This window comes from Bison bison, unplaced genomic scaffold, assembly GCF_000754665.1.
Source record: "Bison bison bison isolate TAMUID 2011002044 unplaced genomic scaffold, Bison_UMD1.0 scf7180017864461, whole genome shotgun sequence".
NCBI lineage: Eukaryota > Metazoa > Chordata > Mammalia > Artiodactyla > Bovidae > Bison > Bison bison.
This window is the reverse complement of record NW_011495023.1, coordinates 7178300-7205293: the sequence shown is the minus strand read 5'-3', so window position 1 is coordinate 7205293 and position 26994 is coordinate 7178300.

The window sequence follows — 26994 nt, the reverse complement described above, 5'->3', positions numbered from 1 at the left end:
TGTCTACACAGAAGCACTTACATAACACTTTACATTTTTTGGAAATACTCTGACATAGTTTACTAGATATGTTTATCAAATAATGGTATAAGTTATTTTTACCCTTTTATTTTTTACAACTGGGGAAATAGACTAAAAGGGCTTAAATGATATCCACAGGATAAGAAAGTAAGACAATGGCAATACCAAATCTAAAATCTAGAATTCCTGTCTCAGTCTATTTCTCTAATAAATAAATATAGCCCAAAGTATCTTAACTATAAAGGTGAAATTAGGAAGGGCTTCAAATTTAGTAAATTTACAAGATAAGACATGGGGAAATGTCTTCTCTGATGGTACACCAGTTGAGTCCAAAATTCAAAATTTGTAACATTTCAGTTATTCTTTTAAAAATTTTTTTAAAGTTAAAAAGGTTAACTCTTAGCATTAGCAATCTATTATTAAATCACATTTTGGGGGAAAAAGAAAAAATTTAAACTATAATAAAGATCCTAACCACCTAACCTAAAAGAAGTTACATTAGCAACAAAAGGCCTGTCTTTTCAGAAATGAATACAGAAAACGAAACTGAATCTAAACTTTGTGTCTCTACTGTTCATTCAGCTCTCCTTGGTTTAAATCAGTTGCTTGGCTCTCGGTGATTGATAGCTTCAACCTAAGGACACACAAGGCTGCTCACTGCTGCCCCCTAGTGAACGTGTTACAAATGAATTGACCAAAGCCCAGCAGATTTCTCATTCTGAATCTCTAAACTGCATGCGCATGTTGGCCCTCTGACTGATTTGGCTGCTTCCACAATCGCTCTCCTGAGGCAGGCTCAACACAGAGCTGTGTGTTTAGAAAGGGCTTTGAGGAAAAAGCAACTGACTGGTGGGACCACACGTCCACTGGTGCCAGTCCTTTTGAATGTATGAACAAGACATCAGATTTTCAAAGAAATGTGTTTTAGGAAAACCTTGTTTTCTGATCGAAATAGGAAGACATCCATGTTGACATCCGCAAAGTTAGCAATAAGAGTGATCCTTGGTACTCAGGGCTGCTGGAAATCAGAGAAGCTTACTACTGGAGCATCAGATTTTCTTTTTTTTTTTTCCACTCTTTGTAAAGGTTAGGTAGATGATAACAGAGGCCAACCTCAGGATAATGATTTATCTAGTAACAAGTTCAGACCCTGCAGCCACCCTCACCACTAAAGGCACGATCAACACTATCATAATCAGAGTGGAATCAGAAACACACATTACATTTCAAATAGCAGGAAAACGCTCCACATTTGTTGAAGAGACTATGGGGAATAACTGTCTTGTCTGGGCACCCAAATTCCACAAATAATACACTGCTTGTGGATACTACAATTGTTAGTATTTCAGTGACTTGAAAGCAGCTCCAATTAGAGCTGATTGCACAAATGACTTATATAAGCACACAGCTTCAAACAGGGGTACAGAGGAGAGAGATTTGGGTATGCAACCAAAGGTAAGAAGAAAAATCCATGTGCCTCCTTTTCCTGCTGCACCTTCATCAAATGTACTCAGTCACTAACTGATCACCATCCCTGGCTCAACTGTGTGCCTGTGTTTTGTTCAGTGCATCAAATGTTTACCAAGTACCTCCTAAGTGCCAAACACAGGACTATGTGCTGAAGATACAAAGATCAACAAGCCATTCTTCCTGAATATGTGGAGGTCAAGTCTACAAACGAGCTGAGAAATTTGAGAGATGCATTTATCATTCCAAATTTGTCCCCTATATTGTTTCCAATGCAACTCGCCCTTGGTGAAGTCCCTCATCTTCAAATATACTCTCCATCGGACTTCCCTGGTGGTCCAATGGTTAGGAGTCTGCCTTGCATTGCAGGGGGACCCTGGTTTGATCCCTGATCCAAGAAGATCCCACGTGACACAGGGTAACCAAGCCCACACGCCACCACTACCGAAGCCCACTCATCCTAGTACGTAGGCTCTGCAACAAGAGAAGCCGCCACAATGAGAAGCCTGCACACAGAAATTAGGGAGGAGCCCCGGCTTGCCACAACTACAGAAAAGTCTGAATGCAGCAATGAAGACCAGCACACCCAAAATCAAATAAATATATATTTTTTAAAGTTTAAAAATATTCTCCATCACTATTCCCATCTGGAGATTTCAGCTTAGGTACTTTGTAATAATGCACCGTGAAGTATAAAACTCAAACAACATCCAGTTTTTTTGGCTGGAAGAAGTGGAAATGCTTCTTTCCAATGCAGCCATTTAAGCAGCCAGGAGAGGACAGCGTGGAGTGACAAGAGACAGAGAAGAGAGGGACAGGTGGCACACGTGGCCCATCCCAAACAGTGCTGTTTCCGTTGATCTGCCAGGAGCTGTGCATGTGTGCTCAGTTGCTTCAGTCGTGCCCGACTCTTTGCGATCCACCAGGCTCCTCTGTCCATGGGATTCTCCAGGCAAGAATACTGGAGTAGGTTGCCATGCCTTCTTCCAGCGGATCTTCCTGACCCAGGGATTGCACTGGGATCTCCCGCGTCTTCTGAATTGCAGGTAGACACTTTACGGCTGAGCCACCAGGGAATTAGTGACTGTAGAGCCCTACAATCATTAGCATCCTGGGGAAGCCAGCAGGTGCCAGACCTGCATCCCAAGAACAGGATGCGACACATGAGTTCCTTGGAACAATCCTGAAGGCTGCAGCCAAGGGCCAATCTGCTGGAATAATTCCTCTAATTCCACCATGTTTCAGTGCCTGTGGTAGGATAATAAGAGAGGCAACTGGAAAAGCAAGAGATTATGTATTACAGTGACTGAATTTCACTTTCCCCTGGATTACAGTCTGGCTACTTGAGAGTCCCTTGGACTGCAAGGAGATCCAACCAGTCCATCCTAAAGGAGATCAGTCCTGGGTGTTCATTGGAAGGACTGATGCTGAAGCTGAAACTCCAATACTTTGGCCACCTCATGCAAAGAGTTGACTCATTGGAAAAGACCCTGATGCTGGGAGGGATTGGGGCCAGGAGGAAAAGGGGACTACAGAGGATGAGATGTCTGGATGGCATCACCGACTCGATGGATGTGAGTTTTGAGTGAACTCCAGGTGTTGGTGATGGACAAGGAGGCCTGGCGTGCTGCGATTCATGGGGTCGCAGAGTCGGACATGACTGAGCGACTGAACTGAACTGAACTGGTGAAAAAGAGGCCTCACCACCTTGAAAAATCATTTGTCTCTGAGACTATTGCACTGACAGCGTATTACCAGGCTAAATTGGTGTCAAAGATGACGAGAGTTCAAGCTACGGCTTGCCTGCTTGCAGCTCCAAGAAGGGAAAAGAGGGAGGTCACCAGACCGACAGCAAAGCTCCCTTTTCTGTTGTTGGCATGTTTCTAGGGCTCAGGTGTCTCTGGGCATCCACAGAGCACACTTTCAGCTTACAGCATACCTTCGAAGACATTGTAAGCCACGGCAATAAAGCACATATCACAATAAAGCTGGTCTCAGGACTTCCTTGGTGGTCTAGTGTCTAAGAATCTGTGCTCCTAATGCAAGGGGCCTGGGTTCAACCCCTGGTCAGGGACTAGATCTCTCATGCTGCAACTAAGAGTTCACATGCCACAACTAAGATGCAGCACAGCCAAATAAATAAAATAAAAATAAATACTAACAAAGGAAGCTGGTCACATGAATTTTTGCACATAAAAGCTATGTTTACACTATACTATTAAGTGTGTGATTAGGTCTAAAAAAATAATGTACATACCTTAATTTTAAAATACTTTATTGCTAAAGAATCCTAGTCATCATCTGAGCTTTCAGTGAGTAGTAATGTTTTTCATAATAGTAACATCAAAGATCACTGATGACAGATCACCATAACAAATGTAATAATAATGAAAAAGTTTGAAATATTTTGAGAATTACTAAAATGGGACACAAAAGACAGGAAGTGAGAAAATGCTGTTGGAAAATGGTCCTGATGGGCTTGCCGGATGTAGGATTGCCACAAATCTTCAATTTGTAAAAAAAATGCAGTATGTGCAAAGTGCAATAAAGCAAAGTGTGAGGTATGCCTGTTGAAGGGAATGGCAACACACTCCAGTAATCTTGCCTGGAGAATTCCATAGACAGAGGAGCCTGGCAGGCTACAGTCCATGGGGTCACAAACAGTCAGACACAACTGAGTTCACGTTCATGCTTGTAATCAACGATGAGTAAGAAAAGCATACTGATATATATATATATCAGCAACCAACACTCAGGTATAATAAAATTAAAAAAATAATACTATGTTTTTAAATTAAATTTTATTTCTAAAGCAAAAATATCTTGTTTACATATTACTTTTTATTCTTCACAATTTAAATTTTGAAAACTAGGATCTGAAATATTGCCTAGGTTCAAGCCTTTCCTGTAGATTATTTGCTTAAAGTCAAGAGTAAGTTAAGGTATTGGCTAGATCTAGCCAATGTTTCATCACAATTTCACTCAGCTCAAGAAATTAGGATTTCAATAAGCATAATATTAACTGGATGGCTCTTTAAAAATATATTTACTTATTTGACTGCGCCAGGTCTTGGTTGCAGCACTCGGAATCTTCGGTCTTCACTGTGGCACACAGGATCTTCAGTCTCAGCATGTGAACTGAGTCGCGGCGTGCGGGATTTAGCTCCCTGACCAGGGGTTGAGCCCAGGCTCCCTGCACTGGAAGCACAGGGTCTTACTGTGTCTTACTGTGGTCTTACTGGACCACCAGGGAAGTCCTTGGTTGGCTGACTGCAGCGACCATAATATCTCAAGGAATATATCTTCCCTTTTTGATCCTTTGATTTGTTTTCTGAAAAATGGAGCATGAGCTGAAAGCAGGTATTACTCTAACTAAAACACTCTAGGTTCGAGTGTCAGATGGCTTATCCCTCTGGCAGAGTCCACTGTAAAAGTGAAAACTCTTCCACCACAATTTAAAGTCACTCAGTCTCATTATCTCTGCCCAAGCCTCCTGAATTATTTTCTAATTAATCCATTAATTGTGGCATTAGCTACAGTTTTTCATTCTTAACCTACTTTCATGAGGAATCACACATGTATTTTCCAGTCTATACAAGGCCTCACAAAGAAAGAATTTATAAACACATTTAAACCCAAAGTGAATTAGAAGACATTCCAGTCCTTAATACTTAACATAAGAATCACTGTTGGGAGTAACTCCCAGTGAAATCATTTGCTGCCTTCAGTGGTGAACACAGACTTAAGTTCAGGTTTTGTTTCTTTTTAATGAAGGTGACAGTTGTTTTCCCAATCACAAATCAATCAATCAAGGAAAATCAGTAAGATGAGAATAAATTATTCCCAGATGCTATTCCATGCAAAACAAAATAGAACATACATCAAATGCAAGGGAGCATTGAATGATGATTCCTAACCACCATTCAATGGACAGGCAAGGTGAATTTGGGGCACCCTGCACCCTCTTTCTCCACGCCCATCAGCCAATGTGTCCTAGCTCCCCTTCAATGCTTTCTTCTTCCCCTTTCATGGCACCTGCTTTGCGAATGTAGTAAGTAGCTCCTCTTTGGCAGTGATATGTCTGGTTTTCATGGAACTATGGACTACATATCATAGGTCATCTAAACAACCATACTTTGATGTCTATGGATGGATAAGCCTCCTGAAACATTGCCTAATGGCAATCTCTGCTGTACAATGACTCTGATTTGAGACATTACTATCTTGATCTGCTTAGTGACGTTTACTTGATTTATTTTTTTTTTACTCTTTTGGCCAAGCTGCCCAGCATTGAGGACCTAAGTTCCCCAACTAGGGATCAAATCTGTGCTCCCTGCAGTGGAAGCTCAGAGTCTAAACCCCTGGACCATTAGGCAAGTCCCCAGTGAAGTTTATTTGAGAATGTGAACATGGTATTACATTTTATCCTGATTATCTTATAGGAATGAAGGGAAGACAACGAAAGCTCTGATACTACTGATAAGGAATATAGATTCTTTAAGAAAATAGCAAATCTCTAGCCTCAACTGAATGCTTATTAGAACTAAGAAAATGTATGTTTAATTATGAAGAAAGAGAAAATTTAAGAATACTTCCTGAATGGTAAAACTATATCATTGAAGATTATAGGAAAAATATGATTAGGGACTTAATTTTGTTTAAATCTCTATAGAAATAGAAATTCCTTTTAATGTATAAGTCTAGTTTTCAATTTACTTACATTTGGCATTTTCAGGAACACATTATATGTGAAAACAGAGGACTTGCTATGGTTTTCTTCTAAGGTGATTCGAATAGAAAAGCTCTAGACAGCCAACTCTTATAGCATTATATGCTGTGTGCAGATAATATACTACTTTTGTCAAAGATCTGATAATAGTTCAAGGTAGAAGTTCAACTACAGGACTGGATTTATAGGTGAACCCAGAGCCACCTTGAGCTTTCCAGATGGTGCTGGTGGTAAAAACCCACCTGCCAGTGCAGGAGATGTATGAGACGTGGGTTTGATCCCTGAGTTGGGAAGATCCCCTGGAGCCAGGCATGGCAACCCACACCAGTATTCTTGCCTGGAGAACCCCATGGACAGAGGAGCCTGGTGGGCTATATATAGTCCATAGGGTTGCAGAGAGTCAGACACAACTAAAGCGACTTAGCATGCAGCACAGAGCCACCTTACTAGGTTCACTCAGGCTCCAGACTCACATAAAGGTGAGACAATGGCTGGTGGATCTAGACTTGAGAACTGTGAGAACAACAGTGAATACTTTGAATCTGACCTTGAATGCCTGTCACTGGTAAGGACCAAGAGACTGAGTGTGAGGAAAGACTGAGACCACAAGTTGCCCAAATTGAGAAACAGAAGTCAATATCGAGTCATCTCATCCTAACCAGGAATTTGGTAAACCTCAACACTGGGATTTTGGTATGTGCTTTGGTGGATTTTAAATGTATTTGAAATTTTTGTCTGACTTTGAAGCTGGTGAAAGTAATAAGACTTTAAGAGAACAGAAAGAGGTGTTCTATTTTGCAGAACTGGAATCTGTATTTTATCCCAAATAACAGGATTCCCTGTTGGCTCAGCTGGTAAAGCACCGGTCTGCCAGTACAGGAGATGCAAGAGACTTGAGTTTGATCCCTGGGTCGGGAAGATCCCCTGGAGAAGGAAATGGCAACCGCTCCAGTGTTCTTGCCTGGAGATCCCATGGACAGAGGAACCTGGCAGGTTACAGTCCATGGGGTCACAAAGAGTCGGGCACGACTGAGCACATGCACACACACACCCTGTATGAACCATACAAGTTTATGTTGCCCATCACAACTGGGATGTGATTTTATCTTGGTTAGTGGATAGGGAAGGCTACAGCATCAGACGTCAGAACAGAAGGCTGGGCTGTCAAAACAGAAATGGTGGGAAGTGACCTGGCTGCAAGGCTGAGTGAGAGGAGACAGCTGCACGTGAGCCCACTAGGCCAGGTCCTCATGCGAGAGGAAAATGATACTTCTCATCCACAGAAGTGGGCATGGGGCAAGGTATCCTAGATGCCCCCTACAGTCAGTGGAGGGAAAGATCACTGGATTAGACTGTAGGGTGGCTAAACTTGCATTCACACAGATCAATTCTGAAGTGTAATGGACATAATCTTATCAAAGTCAAGCATTCTTTAAGCATCAGTCTTATATAATGTACTTTCATCAATTAGATTTTTGAAAAGTGTTTCTTAACCACAGTAAATCCCTTTTCAACAATTTAGACAAATTAAAATGATTTGCAGAATAGGAGGAGAGATTTATGTTGTTTGTCATCATTTCCCCAAACCATTGGGGTTACAAGGAAGCATAAATATTTTAAAAGTTCTCAGGATAGTTAAATTTTGTCTTTGGCAATTTATTACTTTACAAGAGGCAGATTACTGAGATGTATTCTAGCAATCACTAATTGTTTTTAGATTATGCATTAATATATTCCTTTCATAATTGTAAGTGAAAGAATGCATACTAATGTTCAAAGCTGTAGTCCTTTTTGCATCGTTTAACGAACTTTAATGGTTGAAAACTTAATTAAATAGATTCAAAGTGAAATCAGATTTGTGATGAATGTGCTTATCTTTCACCAAAAGAGACAATAGTTTCATGTCATAATGAACTACTAGCTCCATGTCTTTAGCAATATTCGACCCCATATAGATCATCAACCCATGATTTCTGCCACCTTTTCATATTCAGCACCACCCCACCGTCCCGCAGTGTTCTCACTCTGCTGCACACATACCATGTAGCTTCAGCTCTGTGGCTCCTTCCTCTACCTTGTTCACCTGGCAGATTCCACCTTGGGTGAATTCACAAGCAGCTGAATGTGGCTGGAAAACACATACATCACCATGTTGCTTATCTCCCCCCAAACCTGTAATCCTTCAACCGCCAGCCAATTCTGCAATTCCCTCACCCACTGACTTACTCATTCTCCTTATGTATATTTCATACTCGGCTCTCTGCTCAAGCCTCTAACCACTCCTCTCCCCCATCACTTTTCCCCAGACAGGCACCTAACTTGCTCCTTACCTCCTTTGCTTTCCTGATCACACGTTTTGTCACACCGCAAGCCCTATCCGAACTCTGCTTTATTTAACTTCACTGCATTTACCACAACCTGGCACATCACATCTTTTACTTATTTGTTTATTAATTCTGTCTCTCCCTTAGCATACAGACTCAAGAAAGCCCAGTCTCTGCCACAGAGCCTCAAACACAAATGTAAATATTTGTTGAATGAACGTCTGAATCTTTTATATCATAGCAAACAAACTCCTCTGGAAAAAAAAATTATATAAGTGAATCAAGAGAAAATATAGTGCAATCGTTTTAAGCAAGAAGGAAGAGCTGACCCCAGCTGCACCTGGAACCCCACCTCTGGATGCTATCCACTGAGTTTGGTGACACCGATAAAGCATTCTGGCACGTAAGTGTGCCTCCCCCCGCAAAGAGCTGAATGTGAAGAGTATGTCAGTTCAATATAAATCATGTCTGGATTTTTCTTGCTGTGATCTGACTCAGTGTCTCACGCTGCTTGGAGCCAAGTTGTCTCATTAGTCAGTCTTCTTGTTTTAGAGCTTTCCTGCCAGGAAGAAAGCAGAGGGCACTTGCCCCTCTTTGCTGAGACGGTTCGCATCTTTGTTAGCAGTAACTTCTCTGCAGTCTCTGTAGATGCAGTTGAACCAGTGCCCCCGGCAATCTGGCTGCCATGGTGCCTCTGCGGGAGCTTGACAAGAAACAGTGGAAACCGGATGCCTTTATGTCACCACAAATCAAGATTTCACTGTGTCTGCAAACCTCTCTATCAGGAATATTGCATCACAACATGAATCTTTTATATACCTGTGTTTATCTGGCATCTGACAAAATGATGCTAGTGAAGCAAGAAGAGAGATTCTTAAAGCCTATTTGATATTCAAGTGTCAATTTATATCTAATGTTAAAGCCTTTGAGGGTGAACATTTATTCAGAAGCTATCAAGGAGAATTAGCTTCCTAATTTTTAAAGACCATTGTGCATATCTGATGGGGTAGAAGATCTATGGCTCACTAAAAGCTATCCATATACTTCTAGAAAGACTGTAATTACTTTAGGCAAAAATACATTAACTTCTCGAGATACTGAAGCATACATACACACTGTTAATATAAACATGTCAATTATGGAGTTGTCTCACTTTTCCAATATTCATTATTTCTAGCTATAGAAAGAGTTTTGCTGATGAATGGAAAACATTAGGCTGAGGGTTCAAGGAAACTGTCCTAGAAATGTTAAAAATAATAAATATCATTTCACACAACAGGACACATAAAAAAACAAATATTCTCCCATAGATATAAAAGTTTATATAAAAGTAAAGTGAAGAATCAAACAGGCTGTAGTGATACAGCCGAGGCTTATTACATCGTTTGGTCTAATGCCTGCTACGGAGGAGACGGCCCCTGGGCTCTCTGCCTTACATATGATCACATCTAATAAAAGTCTTAGAAACTTCGTATCACTTAGAGAGGAAAACTAGAGCCTCCCCAGTGACTCAGATGATAAAGAATCTGCCTGCAATGCAGGAGACCCAGGGTCGATCCTTGGGGCGGGAAGATCCCCTCAGAAGTGAATGACTGCCCATTCCAGTATTCTTGCCTAGAAGATTCCATGGACAGAGGAGCCTGGTGGACTACAGTCCATGGGGTTGCAAAGAGCTGGACATGACCGAGCAACTTTCACTCACTCAAAGCGGAAAATTAGACAGATGATCCATTTGTTAGCTAAAGAAAGTGCAGCTGGTGACACATAAGCTTAAAACTATGGCACCTGATGCTAAAAGGAACCTTAGATTTGACCTTATCCCATTGCACAGTTCTGGGAATGGACAACGTTGAAAAGCTAAAAAGAGGTTGGCATGATCTAATCACTTAGTGGCAGGGTATAATTTCCATGCTGGGGACTTCCCCGGTGGTCCAGTGGTTAATACTCCTTCCAAAAAAAAAAAAAGAATCCACCTTTCAATGCAGGGGATGCAAGTTCAATCCCTGGTCCAGGAACTAAGATCCCGCATGCTGCAGGGCAACTAAGCCCTGTTACAACTAGTTACAACTAGAGAAAAGCCTGCGTGCCACAATGAAAAGATCCAGTATGTCTCAGTGAAGATCCCACATGCTACAACTAAGACCTGATGCAGCCAAGTAAGTAAAATAAATACTACAAAAATAATTTCCACACAAGGGACACATAAATCGGTGTCTCTATTGTGCTGCTCTGCCCCTTACCCCAAACCTAACTCTTCCTAACTCACCCTTCGTTGTTGTCATCAAATATAGTTGTAGAATTTCATGTTGGTCTCAGATATAAGTACATATTGTTTTAAATCTATTTTTTTTCCATTGGAATAAGGGTAAATGTTTCAAAGCCAAGAAATAAAAAAGCACTGAATGGTAGATTCCAATTCGATCACTGCAAGGTAGCTTTCCAAGGAAGTGGAATTTATGAAGGAGAGGCCATGAGAGATGGGACATAGGCCTAAATTATAACAGGTGTGTGAGTGCCCTTGTTTGTGGAAGAGCTCCATTCCACAATGACCCCAAAGCATATCCACAGAATATACTCCATACTCACCACTAAGCCTTATAAAGCTGGAGGTGTGTTTTCATGGGGGAAACATTGGAACAAGTTAAAGTGCTGTAAATGTAAGGATTTATTTCTGGGTTCTTAATTCTGTTACACTGATCTACTGTCTAACCTTACTATCTTGATTACTATAGTTTGTCAGTTCAGTCGCTCAGTCGTGTCCGACTCTTTGCAACCCCACGAATCACAGCACACCAGGCCGTAGAAGTCTTAAAATTGGGATATGTGAGTCCTCAGATTTTGCTCTTTCTCGAGATTGTTTTTGCTGTTCTGGAAACCTTGAATTTTTGCATGAATTTTTAGCATCAGCTCTTCAGTTTCTACAAAAACCCAGCTGGAATTCTGATAGAGATTGCACTGAATCTGCAGATCAACTTAGGGAGTATTGTCATTTAAAAAAATGTTATATCTTCCAACCCAGGGATGTCTTGGGAAACTGGGGTATCTTCTTTCTTTCAATATTATTTCTATTTTTCAGTGTACAAACCTTACATTTACATTGCTAAATTTGATCCTGATAATTTTATTCTTTTTGATGCTATTATAAATAGAATTTTCTTAATTTCAAAAATAGAAAAAGTCAAAATGGAGATCAACCACTCCTTTTCTTGGTTATCCTGGAACTCCACCAGCCATACCTTTGAAGGATTATATTCCGCACCTAGAAAATAATGGTTCCTTCATATTTTTCAAAGGCATGACTTCTCCTCTATTACTGCCTGCCTTCCTCCTATCAGATGCCTGGCTCCCTGCTTCTGTAAACAGGGATCCTAGAACATGTGTCCCTTTTCTTTCTACCTGATTATTTGTAGTATTGACCAATGGAGACAACAAAGGTAAAATCAGGATGCTTTACTTAAGACTAGGAGTTCTTGATTCTGGCTACAGATTTGAATTAACTGGAAACAAAGTTGAAAATATGTTGTTGGACTCCACCCCCAGATTTAACTGGTCTGAAGTGGAGGCCAAGCATCAAATATTTTAAAAAAGATCTCCAAATACTGGTATATATTTACTACAGCACTGTTCTATATAAAGAAATGTGAGCAGAGTTTAGGAACCATAAAGGTATTAACCGGATGATAAAATAACAGAATTTTAGGCATGTCGAGACAGTAGAAGCTTAAGGACCACTTTGTCATAGTGGTGAGGAAACTGAAGTCAAGGGATGCTAAGCGAATAAATCAAGATCTCAAAATTAACTAGAAAAAGAGCCAGAACTCTGGTCACATGATTCATGAGCTAACTGAGTAATGAAGGGACATCTGATATCTGAGAGAATTTAGAATATAGATAAAAAGAAGTGACAGATTTACTGTGAAAATACAAAACACATGTCATATCAAGAGGTAAATGTCATAATACCATCAAGGAGGGATTGATAGATAAAATTCATGATGGCTCATGGCAGACTTGTAGGAGAAGCTGGGAGTTTGAGCTATGATAACTAACCATGAAAATCAGGGTAAAAATCAAATGGGACTTAATATCAAATAGCAAAGAGGTCTGGGTGAATCACAGAAATTATTCTATAAATACTGCATATTTTCTTACCATGTAAGTAAAGTATGTATTTCATTGTTCTTACCATATAAAGTCCAGTGCTTGGCATACAGTTAGTGCTTACTTAATGACTGGAGTTATTTCCTTTCACTGCTGCCAGCATGCAAAGTCCAAATGACCTGGACTGCGGTAGTTCATAAAACTGGAATACTTGACTAGCGTACTGCATGTGTACTCTGTACTGTACTCATGTACTGCATGTTTTCTTGCCTTACAATGGTGTAAGTTTGGCATTTTGTAATCTGAATTTACCTAAGGCAAAGAATATTTTAACTTTCAATTTCATTCTGAGCAGTGAGAAAGAGAGATGGGTTGAAGGATCAAAAGAGACCAGCAATGGGACTCTGCATGTTCTCCCTCCAACCTTCCAGGCCAAGCTTGTCTAGGACAAGATCAGTAAGTTGGGAAGACGTGATGGTGTCTTGGATCAGACCTGGAATATGCAAACATTTCTTCAATTCATTCACCTTCCTATGACTCCTCGTCCCATCTTAGAATTGCGAGTATAAGAACTAACTTTCAAGTAAGAGAGGATGCAGCATGCTCAATGATATATTCTAACACATCATAGAACATCTTCACAGAAGAGGTATTCCACGTAAATTCATTTTAAAAGATAAATTACATGCTTTTAAGAGTCATCTCTCAGAAAAATGGTCTTATTTTTAAGGAATTATTTATAAAGAACATTAATCATGACCCTATTTTTTTCTTTCAGTGTTTGTTAAACATAATCTGATATTATTCTTGCAGGAGGAATTGCAGTTATTTCAGTTAGCAGCTGTGGTGCTCTGAAAAGATGCTACAGTGTGGCAGGTTACTTCTTCCTACATTTAACGGCCCCAGACTATCATCCTTTACTGTGTTGTTCTGACCTCAATCTCCTCTAGTATAATATCCTACTTCTCATGTGGTTTTTTATTTTTTACATAATTTTTACTTGAGTGAGATACATGGGCTTGGAGCAGTCTTTTGTCACTTACTGGTGCTTCACTTACCAGTAAGTGAAGGCTGTTTAGTTGTTTATTCTGGGTTTGTTTCATTCTGAAAATGCTGGAAATCTGACTTCAAAATACTAAAAGTCAACGAAAAACTCTAGGAAGAACAACTGGAAATCCATCTCCATATCTATTTCTATTCTAAAATTAATTATATACATAAACATATAAAGTGTGTCCACTGAGTACAGTCATTAGAAATTAAACGCTCACTGTAGCTGGCTGACTTTTCTGAAATGCTCTATTTTCACAAACCTTGCCTCGAGAACAGAGGAAGCAAGTTCGGTGAGCACGTAGAAGTGTTTAAGGCTTCTAATCAAGGCAAAGCAGTGTTGAAAACAAAAGCAAGGGGGAAAAAATCCAAATAATTAACTTGCTAATTGTTTCCCTTAGTGTGAACGCTAGCTGGTGGAGATATTTCAGTGGTGGCAAATGAAGCCCTTTGCAGTCTTGGCAAGGCTGGTGCGGGGCGGTCTTTGGGGGAACTGTCCCCACGAGGCAGACAGTGCGGTCAGCCCTGCAGCTTCTGCTCTCAAGAAAATGACAACAAGCTTGCTCTCCTCCAAGCTGAGAAGGAGGCTTTGCAGGTAATGTTTATACCTCTTTCACTTCCTATCCATTTCTCCTCAATATTTGAAAATCCATTGATTCTTTCCAGGTTTATTCTGGGAGTGCCTTCTTTCTGTATCTGCTCCATGAAGCCTTGACCTTTGAAGGCACCACTGATCACTTTCCCAGGCTCCTCTTGTGTTTCCAGATCACACAGTCTCAGGCTGAGGCACCTACAATTTCTGACCACATATTGGGTTGGCCAAAATGTTAGCTCAGGTTTTTCCATAACATCTTATGGAAAAATCCAAATAAATACTACTTGCAGTATCTCTTCCGAATTAAATTTTGGAAACTATTTTTTTAAAATTCCTCTCCAGATAGGCAAATGTAATCTTATAAAGATCTTGCAACAAAGAGATCATTTGACCCTCTCAGAAAAGCTGAATTAAACTGGAGAGGAAGACCATGCTGCTGGCACAAATGGGCCTGCCAGAGGTTGTGGACATGATCCAGCTTACCTGTCACTGATCCCTGGGGCCTAGCACAGTTCCTGCCATGGAAACACTCAGTGCATGTTATTTCAAGTGGGAAACTGAAAATGACATATTGATGTTGCTGCTTACGGTCACTCTTGCTGTTATTAGCAAATACTGATTGATTGCTACTGAGTTTTCATTAGCAGTTATTGAATTTTCCTAACAACCCAAGGTTAGGGTTGGAGCCTTCGAAAGACCTTGCACTAAAGAAGTGGTAACTAAAATGTCATTCAAACCTTTCCTTCTTAGAAAGATTGGCAAACTTGTAACTGATCAACCTGGGGGATCGGAATAGAAGGGGGAGATGCTTGGGTTAACGGTAGCCAATGATTGAGGATAAGTGATAGAGTCTGTGTGCAAAGCAGGGGAGCTGAATTGTACTGATGGTTTTTCAGTGGTCAAAGTTCCCATCAAAGAACTTGATTGAAAAAGCAAGAATAAAGACACAGTGGTCGGATGGCGTCACCAACTCGATGGACATGAGTTTGAGCAAGCTCCAGGAGTTGGTGATGGGCAGGGAAGCCTTGCGTGCTGCAGCCCGTGGAGTTGCAAAGAGTCGGACACGACTGAGCGATTGAACTGAACTTCCATCTTTCAGTGGGTCCCCTGTGGGGGTTGGGAAGGAATCTCACAGAGCTGTCTTAGGAAAGCTAGACCAAAGCTAGATAGCACCACCAGTGCTGGTAGGTGGGAATATCTGCTACATTTTCAAGCTTGGTTCTGATTGGCTATCAAGCTGACAGCCTACTAGGTCTTCCCGCCCACCAGCAAGTCAGGTTTAGGGTCTACCTCTTTCTGCTTGGCTTAGGACTGAAGAGGCCGAGTCTGAGGATGGAATGTTATCAGCACCTGAGAGCAGCGCTTAAAGGTAGAGACCCTCAGTCCCTTCTAAGTGGAATGTATTGATATGTTTCAAGCAGTAGTGAAAACGACTCTTCAACAGATATTCAAAACCTGGTACTTGAAAAAATTATAATAATCATTGACTGGAAAATGATGCTCTACTACAGATAAAAATTCAAACAGTTAGGACAAACAATATTTTCAGAAAAAATTCTTAGAAGTATTTCACATTCATTTCCATTAGGTGACATTATTATTCAGAAATCAATGTAAAATAGTCAAGATTGTAGCTTTATACACAAAGAAGCCTACATTCAAATCCCAGGTCCTTGGTGTCTCCAACATTTCTCCTTGGCTATTTTTTAATTTAAAAATAAAAATATGACAAGCAATTTCACTCCTGAGTATTTATCTGGAAAAATTAAAAAAAAAAAAACAACACTAAGTTGAAAAGATGCATGCACCCCAATGTTCACAGCAGCATTATATATGATTGCCAAGGTACGGAGCAACCTAAATGTTCATCACCAGAAAAATATCTACTACTATGCCAAAATATCTACTATGCCAAAGGCTTTGACTGTGTGGACCACAACAAACTCTAGAAAATTCTTAAAGAGATGGGGATACCAGACCACCTGACCTGCCTCTTCAGAAATTTGTATGCAGGTCAAGAAGCAACAGTTAGAACTCTATACGGAACAACAGACTGGTTCCAAATAGGAAAAGGAGTATGTCAAGGCTGTATATTGTCACCCTGCTTATTTAACTTATATGCAGAGTACATCATGAGAAACACTGGGCTGGAAGAAGCACAAGCTGGAACCAAGATTGCAGGGAGAAATATCAATAACCTCAGATATGCAGATGACACCAAACTTATGGCAGAAAGTGAAGAAGAATTAAAGAGCCTCTTGATGAAAGTAAAAGAGGAGAGTGAAAAACTTGGCTTAAAACTCAACATTCAGAAAACTAAGATCATGGCATCTGGTCCTATCACTTCATGGCAAATAGATAGGGAAACAGTGGAAATAGTAGCTGACTTTATTTTTGGGGCTCCAAAATCACTGCAGATGGTGACTGCAGCCATGAAATTAAAAGACACTTACTCCTTGGAAGGAAAGTTATGACCAATCTAGACAGCATATTAAAAAGCAGAGACATTACTTTGCCAACAAAGGTCCGTCTAGTCAAAGCTATGGTTTTTCCAGTAGTCATGTTTGGATGTGACAGTTGGACTATAAAGAAAGCTGAGTGCCGAAGAATTGATGCTTTTGAACTGTGGTGTTGGAGAAGACTCTTGAGAGTCCCTTGGACTGCAAGGAGATCCAACCAGTCCATCCTAAAGGAAATCAGTCCTGAATATTCACTGGAAGGACTGATGTTGAAGCTGAAACTCCAATACTTTGGCCACCTGATGTGAAGAACTAATTCATTTGAAACAACCCTGATGCTGGGAAAGATTGAAGGCAGGAAGAGAAGGGGACAACAGAGGATGAGATGGTTGGATGGCATCACTAACTCAACAGACATGAGTTTGAGTAAACTCTGGGAGTTGGCGATGGACAAGGAGGCCTGACATTCTGCAGTCCATGGGGTTGCAAAGAGTCGGACATGACTGAACTGAACTAAACTGAACTGAAATGTTCGTCAACAGATGAATGGATAAATAAGATGTGGTTTATATATACAATGGAATTTTACTCAGCCATAAAAAATGAAATTTTGCCACAATACAGATGGACTTGAAGGGCATTATTCTAAGGGAAATAAGTAAGTCAGAGAAAGATAAATACTGCATGATATCACTTATAAGTAGAATCTAAAAAATACAACAAATTTGTGAATATAACAACAACCAAAACAAGGAACAGACTACAGATATAGAGAACAAACTAGTTGTTACAAGTGGAAAGAGAGAGGCAAGATAAGGGTAGGGGCTTAAGAAGTACAAACCATTATGTATAAAATAAATAAGCTACAAATGTATATTATACAAAACAAGAAATATAGGTAGTATTTTATAATAACTATAAATGGAATATAACCTTTAAAAATTGTGAAGCATTATACTGAACACCCATAACTTGTGTAATATTGTACATCAACTATATCTCAATTTAAATAAAACACCCAGTTCCTTCACCACCTGTTAATATTTCCAGTGATGGGAACTTAGTCACTTTATCCACTGATCCTTGGCTTCTTCAAATTTAAAACTGGCATAATAAGACAGAAAGCAAGTTTTTTTTAGAAAGCCCTGACAGAGTTGGGTTGTGTCCTCACTGGCTATTATCACCATTCCTTGGTGTCACCTCATCCATTTCCTGGTGTTTCCTTAAGTACCTATGTTTGGTAGGAGGAGGGAGGTAAGAGTGGGGGGGAAACAGAGCTATTCATCATAGCTGGATTCATATCATATACTTTTGTTAAGATGCTTTGGGGGACTTTCCCTGTGGTCCAGTGGTTAGGAATTTGCCTGCCGATGGAGGGGACATAGGTCCAATCCCTGGTCTGGGAAGATCCCACATGCCATGTGCCACAACTACGGAGCCCGTGAGCCCTAGAGCCCATGCTCCACAACAAAAGAGACCACCGCAATAGGAAGCCTGCACACTGCAACGAAAGAGTAGCCCCTACTCATTGCAACTAGGGAAAGCCTGTGAGCCTCGATGAAGACCCAGTACAGCCATAAATAAATATATAAATAATTTTTTTTAATGCCTTGGGGCAAAGAAAATTCAGAATATGAAAATATTTGAATTTGAAATTTGAATTTGAAAGTTGAAGTACTCAAACCCCAGGAAATCACTCTCCGTGTGCCAGTAGAAAAGGCAGCATCAAAGAGCAATAGAAACGTTCCAGAGATGCTTCTGCCTCCAGTATCACTCCCACCTCTGGACGGAGTCAGCATCTGTTCCCTCAGCCACCCCACTCCCAATGTGAGAATATCCTCACCTGTAACTACCTTTACAAAGAAGGTAGTAACCAGAAGGAGTGCTAGGGGAAATCCAGCCCAGAAGTTCACTCAGGGTGGGCTATATTTAAGAAATACTGTCTTCTTCAACCTGTGTCCAGAACACAGTATTTCTTCCCAATTGACAAAATATTGACAGAATGTTGGAAAAATATTGACAAAAAATGTTTTTATGAAAAGCAGATATCCAGAAACTTTGGGCCGAGTGGTATCCATGGAAATGTTTTATAGGTACATAAATAATGCAACTGGTCACGTGTAAAGTTCTTGGCACTGATCTTACCAGTGTGGTGGCCACAACTCTCACTGTCAAGAAACCATTTCAGAAGTGAGTTGGTGAGAATGACATCACTGGGCTAAACTTATCTGCACTCCACCAATAAACTGTTTGCAAACGTCAGGACTTCATTCCTAGCAGCAATAAATTACTTACCTCAGAACTGATGGAGACAGACCAGTGTGTAAAATAACGTGGCTGAGAACTCCAACCTAGCCTTATACTTCCCTTTTGGAGTCAATAAAAGTGATGCTCAGAAAGCATAAATAAATTGCTTGAGGTCACACAGTTATTGAGTAGCAAAACTGCCACTGACTGGAAACCAAGTCTGTTGATCTGAGGCCAATGTTCTTTTTACACAACACATCACATTTCCTTCAGCGGAGGCCCAAGGTGTAATTCAAGTGCACATCTATTCAGTAGTTCTGGATGTGACTCACTTTTCCTCCAGGACTTATACTACCTTCTCACTAGGAAAATCATCTATTCCCCATTTAGCCACTGGACCACCTTTTACCAGGTGGGTGACTATACTTCTCTTTCAAAATATATGCTATTTATGCTAAATCCGCTATTTCATGGTCATACCTTAAGCTGCAAATAGATGTACTTTGGGCTGAAAATGTATTTACAAAAACTCTGGGCTGAGTATTGCTTAGACAAAAATTTGTGTCTTTACAGAATTATTTATTGTAGCAGAGTCTTTAATTCAGATGACAAGGTGGCCTGCAGCAATGTTTAATATTCATTCACTTTTATTCAGGCAGAAAATTGACCTTAGTACAGGTCTATTCTTACAAAAGAATTCTAGTTCTTCCAAAAGGAAGACACTTTTTCAAATATTATTCAAATACAGGCATGGAAAAGGTAGCCCCAAATTGTGATATCAAGTGATAACTTTGTATTAATATTAGCAACTGCTGCCAATAAAGTGCTTTTGCAAACATCTGAGAATGCCACAGGTTGAGAGCTGAAACTTTGGTGATAAAGAGGACAGATAGCTAAGGCCCTGCCATGTGTCCTAGGCATAGGGCACAGAGAAATGAAGAATCCTCCCCTTCTGAGTGAATTGAAAGCCACGTATTTGCTCAAGATCTAGGCTGCAGGTGTTGGAAAATGTTGACCTTCAGAAGGAACAATGAACCAACCACTGCATCTTGACCCAATCAGATTGCTAGGAGAGTCATGGCTTGGTGACAGATGGATTGTTTTTTTTAAAATCTCATACAAAGAAATTTACAGACAAGGACAGAGATGTGGGCAAATACACTTGCCTGCTCTTCCTAGAGTCCCAGGCACAACTTGAGCAGTAGATTGGGTGTCCCTGTGCCCTGATGTCAAGGCAGTCTCTGCCCAGGCTTTGTTCAGCCTGTCTGCTGGTCTATTTTTGCATCCTTTACAAAGACTGGATTAACTGAGCAGCCAGCCATCTGGGCTGCTTTCCCAGCAACAAAGAAAGCCATGTGGTCCGGAAGCATTTTGGGGATTGAGAAAGGGTAAAAAGCAATAAAAAAACAAACAGCCTGAACCAGAGGGGCATGAGGGAACATGCAGAAGGGCATACTGTGACTGCAGAACAAGCATTGCATCCTGCCAGGCGGCCGAGTTGCCTCTGAGTTGTGGCATGAGGGCTCACAGTTCTCAGAGCACAAAGGTCTGGAAACAGAGTGGTCTGAATTGGGAGAAAAGCAGGGAAGTTCTCGTGGCATCCTGCCTCCTAAGACTGGGTGGGGTTCCGGGGGGGTTGGGTCCCCCCACTAGAGGAGGACACACCTGGGGCTAAGAGGACAGCGGCCACTAGGAAACCAGCAAGATGAAGCCAACCCCCTTGACCACCAGAGCTCGCATTAGGAAGGGGATTTCTTGCTCTTTGGAATAATAAAGGGTGGGTATAGCGACAGGAAATATTAGGTCCTTATCTAGCAAAGATAGAAACTGGCTAAAATATAAAATTTATTCTATTAAATGTTTACCTACTTTCATTTTAGTGCTTTTTAATCAATAAACTAGAACCCATCCAGGCCCAATGGGGAAGTTTTCCCAGAGGCTTGACCAACTTGAAGGAACCATTATGATATTAGTTCAGCAAATAAGCAAATTTCATTGAGACGGGATGACTGACTATCATAAAGACAGCAATGTTTCTCCCTAAAATAACATACAATATACTGAAGGTGTAAGTAGACTCCTAGAGAGTTGTGTGTTTGGTTTGGTAGAGTAAGGATTATTATTATTATTTTAATTTTTGGAACTGGGTGAAATAATTTGATGTTCACATGGAAGAATTAGTCTCCAAGAAACTTTTGAATTATAATAAAGAGGAATAGAGCATCTTGTGTTTGAGGCTGAGAAGGTCATCGATTTGTCTTACCAGCTATAAAACTTATTTTAAAGTTTCTTTAGTCAAACCAACAGGAGCAGACAGATAGATCAATACAGTATCCAGAAAAAGATCCTACTTTTCACGGGAAATTGACATGTGACAAAAATGGTATTTAATTTAGAAGAGAAAGGATGGCTTGTTTGGTTCTTTCTCCACTAAATTAAAATGTAATAAGGTTTAGTAGACTTTGCAGGCATCATTGACTAACCATTGTGAGAAAGCAAATTTGGACCTCATCCCACACCACGTTCAAAAATAAGTACTAGATGAAAGAAAGGTTTAGCTGTTTAAAATGTTAATAACAAAATGAAACAGAGTTCTTAAGCAACAAGAAATTGCCAAAACTATAAAGAAAAAGGCAATTTTGATTGGAAAAGAAATTCAAGAAAAACATTTGAAAAAATAAGTGATTCTTTGATGTCAAAAGACAAGTAAGAGAATGTAAAAAGTATTTGCAAATTCCATGAGAGATTGAGAGTTAAATTCTATAATACATAAATGGATAAGGAAAGAGCATAGAAATCAGTACAAAAAGGAACAAAGTATCTGATTTAAACCTCAAAATATAATCCACAAAAGAGAGTCCAAATGGTTAATTAATAAATGAAAATGATGCTCAACTTCACCAACAGTCTAGAAAGTGCAAATTCAATGTACATGAGATGCCATATTTTATCTATCAGGCTGGCACTAATTACAAGCAACACTAATCCCCAGTGCTGGCTAGGCAAACGGAAAATTTCTCTCACACATTACTGGTGAAAACATGAGTACTAAGTTTAAGAAAGTAATCCATAACATCTAGTAAAATAATTGTGCATGCATGCTCGGTCATGTCCAACACTTTGTGACCCCATGGACTGTAGCCCACCAGGTTCCTCTGTCCATGGGATTATCTGAGAAAGAATACTGGAGTGGGTTGCCTTTTCCTCCTCCAGGGGATCTTCCTGACCCAGGGATTGAACCCGAATCTCCTGGATTGGCAGGTGGATTCTTTACCACTTGAAATACGTGGGAAACACCCCAAAATAATTGTTACGTGTAGCATTATCTGTAGTAACCTTTCCCCACAAAGAAACCTCCAAAATAACCTGAATATCAAATGCCGATGGCTAAACAAATTATGGAACATCATATTGTTAAAAATACGTAAAATGTGAAGTGTTACATAGTTATTAAGAAGAATGAGTTAGGTCTGCCTTTGGGGTTGTTATAATTACTTTTCCCATTTCACAGATGTGGAAACAGATGGTAATCAACTTGCCCCAGGTCACAGAGCTAAACATTGCTGGACCTGGGTTACAGATCCATGAAGAGCATTTCAAAATGGAGGCCACAGTCAAAGTTATTAAGGGTTGCCAAGAGTCTGGAAGGATAAATACTGAAAAAGGACACTGAACTCGGTAATTAAGAAGCCACCTTATCCTAGATAGGGTCTGAGTTCAAAGGCTTTAGAAGAAGAGCACATCAAAGAGTCATGTATGGATGTGAGAATTGGGCCATAAAGAAGACTGAGTGCCAAAGAACTGATGCTTTTGAACTGAGGTGCTGGAGAAGTCCCTTGGACAGCAAGGAGATCAAACTAGTCAATCTTAAAGGAAATCAACCCTGAATATTCATTGGAAGGACTGACGATGAAGCTGAAGTTCCAGTACTTTGGCCACCTGATGGGAAGAGCCGTTTCATTGGAAAAGACCCTGATGCTGGGAAAGACTGAAGGCAAGAGAACAAAAGGAGAAGGCGACAGAGGATGAGATGGTTGGATGGAATCTCTGACTCAATGGACATTGAGTTTGAGCAAACTCTGGGAGAGAGTGAAGGACAGGGAAGCCTGGCATGCTGCAGTTTATGGGGTCTCAAAGAATCGGACCTTACCTAGCGACTGAATAACAGCAACACCAAAGAGTAAACAATGACTATTTTTTCAAGCAATGCAACAGCCAATAGCAGGAGACAGGAAGACGGTTTTAATGACTTGCCTCTGCTTGAAATTCTACCAAGGCTCCTTAACTTTCTTAGAATAAAATGACATCCTTATGTTTGGCTGCTGCTGCTAAGTCGCTTCAGTCGTGTCTGACTCTGTGCGACCCCATAGACCGCAGCCCACCAGGCTCCCCCGTCCTTGGGATTCTCCAGGCAAGAACACTGGAGTGGGCTGCCATTTCCTTCTCCAATGCAGGAAAGTGAAAAGTGAAAGTGAAGTCGCTCAGTCATGTCTGACTCTTCGTGACCCCATGGACTGCAGCCCACCAGGCTCCTCCGTCCATGGGATTCTCCAGGCAAGAGTACTGGAGTGGGGTGCCACTGCCTTCTCTGTGTGTTTGCCTACAAGGTTCTGTCTGGTCTGGGCTCCATCTACCATTTTGGTAATATCATTTGCCAGTCTCCTCCTGTGCACCTTGGCTCAAGCGGTAAAGAGTTCACTGCAATGCAGGAGACAGAGGAGACTCGGATTCAGTCCCTGGGTTGGGAAGATCCCCTGGAAGAGGAAATGGTAACCCACACCAGTATTCTTGTCTGGAAAATCCCATGGGCTGAGGATCCTGGTGGGCTACAGTCCCTGGGGTTGTGAAGAGTCAGACACGACTGAACATGCACACACTACTCATCTCCTCCCGACCAACTGTGCTCCGGCATCATCCGCCTGCTTTCTGTCCCCCGCATAGACAGCTCCTGCCTGGGAGTGTCAGACTCCACTGTGCCCTTGACCTGGAACCCTACTTCCCCCGTATGTGCATCTCTTTATTTATCTAGGTTTCTATCAAGTCTCCTGCTCAGAGGTCTTCCCTGATCAACTTACCCTAAATAGCATTCCTTCCACCCCTGTCATCTTCAGCCACTCTTTTTTCTTTAGTTTTTTTTCCCAGCCCTCATCACCACAACCATATATTTACTTGTTTAGCATTTGCCTTCCAACACCAAACGTGAGCTCCATGAGAAGAGGGACTTTGTTTTTCTTTCTTATGGTACCTCCAGCAACTGGAACAATTGTTGTTACATGATAGGAGCTCAATAGAGCTTTGTTAAAGGAATTAAGAAATGAAGTTGGAAGGAACTGTACTTCTTTACACAAAGCTCATACTTTAATTGTGTGTAAATAATGTGCACACACACACATACACAATATTCACACAAGTTCATGGAGGGCAAAAACAGCACACAAGCTTCATAACATAGTGCGCTGAGGTCAACCAGAAAACACTTTGCACAAGCGAAGAGCTTCAGGTGAGATTTTGAGGAAAAGGAGAGGAGCTTGGATTTATAAGAAGCGAAGTATAAGTGAGGGATGGAGGTGGGAAGGAGGTGAGGGAAGATTGAAAGAGAAAGTCATCTGGAAGTCACCAATTCTCTGGAGGGCTCAAAATAACATCTTTTTTGACCTTAATAAAATCCATAGATTCAGATCTGCACACTTGTACTCATTTGTGGGTCTGGCTGTATTAAGTTCTATATGATTTTATCACACAGTGTCCACCACCACACTCAAGAAACTGAGCGGCTCTATTACTACAAGTCTCCTTATGTGACCTTTTACTAACAGAGGCGACCTCCTCCATCCTCATCAGCCTGGTTATAGCTTACATGATTAATTTGTTCTAAATGGATCTACTCTTTCAGGGATACAGACTTTGTTGTTCAGAAAACAGTGTTCAGAGTAACATATCAGTTAAAATTTTATACTAAAATGCTCATCAAATTGGAAGCTTTTCAGGCCAGTTGTGTACAAGGAGACTTTGAATCAAAACAAAGTGTTATCGAATTTAGAAAGGAATGAACCGGGTATTCAATACTCCCCACATATTCTCCTTGGAGAAGGAAATGGCAACCCACTCCACTGTTGTTGCCTGGAAAATCCCATGGACAGAGGAGCCTGGCAGGCTACAGTTCGTGGGGTCAAAAGGAGTTAGACACAACTGAGTGACTGAGCACCCCCCTCTATCCTCCTCTACCACATTCTGTTGTTTTGGGAAAGACAAATCAGATATTTTTCAGAGTTAGCATCCCTAGAGGAAAGAACAGCTTATTATGTAAGCATCAATAAATGTGTTGCAGCATGTGGGAACTTTTGTTGTGGCAAGTGAGATCTAGTTCCTTGACCAGGGATTGAACCCAGGCCCGCTGCATTGGGAGTGCAGAGTCTTAACCGCTGGATCACCAGGGGAGTCCTGCAACTAATACCTCGAGCAGCCAAATAAAATTAATAAATAAGAATAAATATTAAAAAATAAATAAATGTGTTGATAATACATTTGCTTCTTGAAATGTTCATGATTATTTGAGGACATGTCCATAACATGTAGCAAATTTGAGGGACTGTCTACAGTAGCAGCAGGGTATTGGCAAGAACACTGGGCTTGGAGTCCAAAGACCCCAGTTCTGTCACTTATTAGCTGTGTGGCTTTTGGCAGTTCCCTTAGCCTCTCAGAAACCTCTCAGTTTCTTTCCATAAAATGAGATGAAGACTCATTATGTTGTTACAAAGATTCCATCCCTTAATGGATGTGGAAATGCTTGGTAAATTGTTCTGCAAATACAGACAGCCCATTTCTTTTGTGCTGGAGTTAATTAGGGGACTCTTAGGTCAGTAGGCACTGATGCTCTTTCAGATCTACACTTACTTTTCTCTCTTCAGTACATTACTAGTCTTCACTAAAGCATTTTGATTTTATTTTTGGTGTCTCCACTGGCCACTATTACAAATAATCAGATACAAGGAAAAGGGAGACATGTTCTCAGATCCATCTTTATAGAAGCAAGGGGCGAGACAACTGATAGGAGGAAAGTAGCCAACAGCAGAGGAAATGTCATGGCTTTGGAAAGTATTATGAAGGAATTGTTTTTTCTAATTGCAGAATATAATCCTTCAAAGGCTTGGGTGGTGGAGTTCCAGGATAACCTAGAAAGAGAGTGGTTGGTTTTCAGTGGTACAGATGAACCTGTCAGCAGGGCAGGAAGAGAGACGCAGACACAGAGAACAGACGTGTGAACATAGCAGGAAGGAGAGGGTGGGAGGAACTGAGAGAGTAACACTGACATATACACACTTGCTGTTGTTGTTGCTTCAGTTGCTAGTCAGTCGTGAGTGGTGTCCGGCTCTTTTGCGACCCCATAGACTGTAGCCCACCAGGTTCCTCTGTCCGGAAGATTTCCTAGGCAAGAATCCTGGAGTGGGTTGTTATTTCCTTTTTCAGGGGATCTTCCCCACCGTATGTAAAATAGCTAGCTAGTGGGAACCTGCTGTAAAGCACAGAGAGCTCAGTTTGGTGCTCTGTGATAACCTAGAAAATGAAGATCATGGCATCCGGTCCCATCACTTCATGGGAAATAGATGGGGAAACAGTGCAAACAGTGTCAGACTTTATTTTTCTGGGCTCCAAAATCACTGCAGATGGTGACTGCAGCCATGAAATTAAAAGACGCTTACTCCTTGGAAGGAAAGTTATGACCAACCTAGACAACATATTCAAAAGCAGAGACATTACTTTGCCAACAAAGGTCCGTCTAGTCAAGGCTATGGTTTTTCCAGTGGTCATGTATGTATGTGAGAGTTGGACTGTGAAGAAGGCTGAGCGCCGAAGAATTGATGCTTTTGAACTGTGGTGTTGGAGAAGACTCTTGAGAGTCCCTTGGACTGCAAGGAGATCCAGCCAGTCCATTCTGAAGGAGATCGGCCCTGGGATTTCTTTGGAAGGAATGATGCTAAAGCTGAAACTCCAGTACTTTGG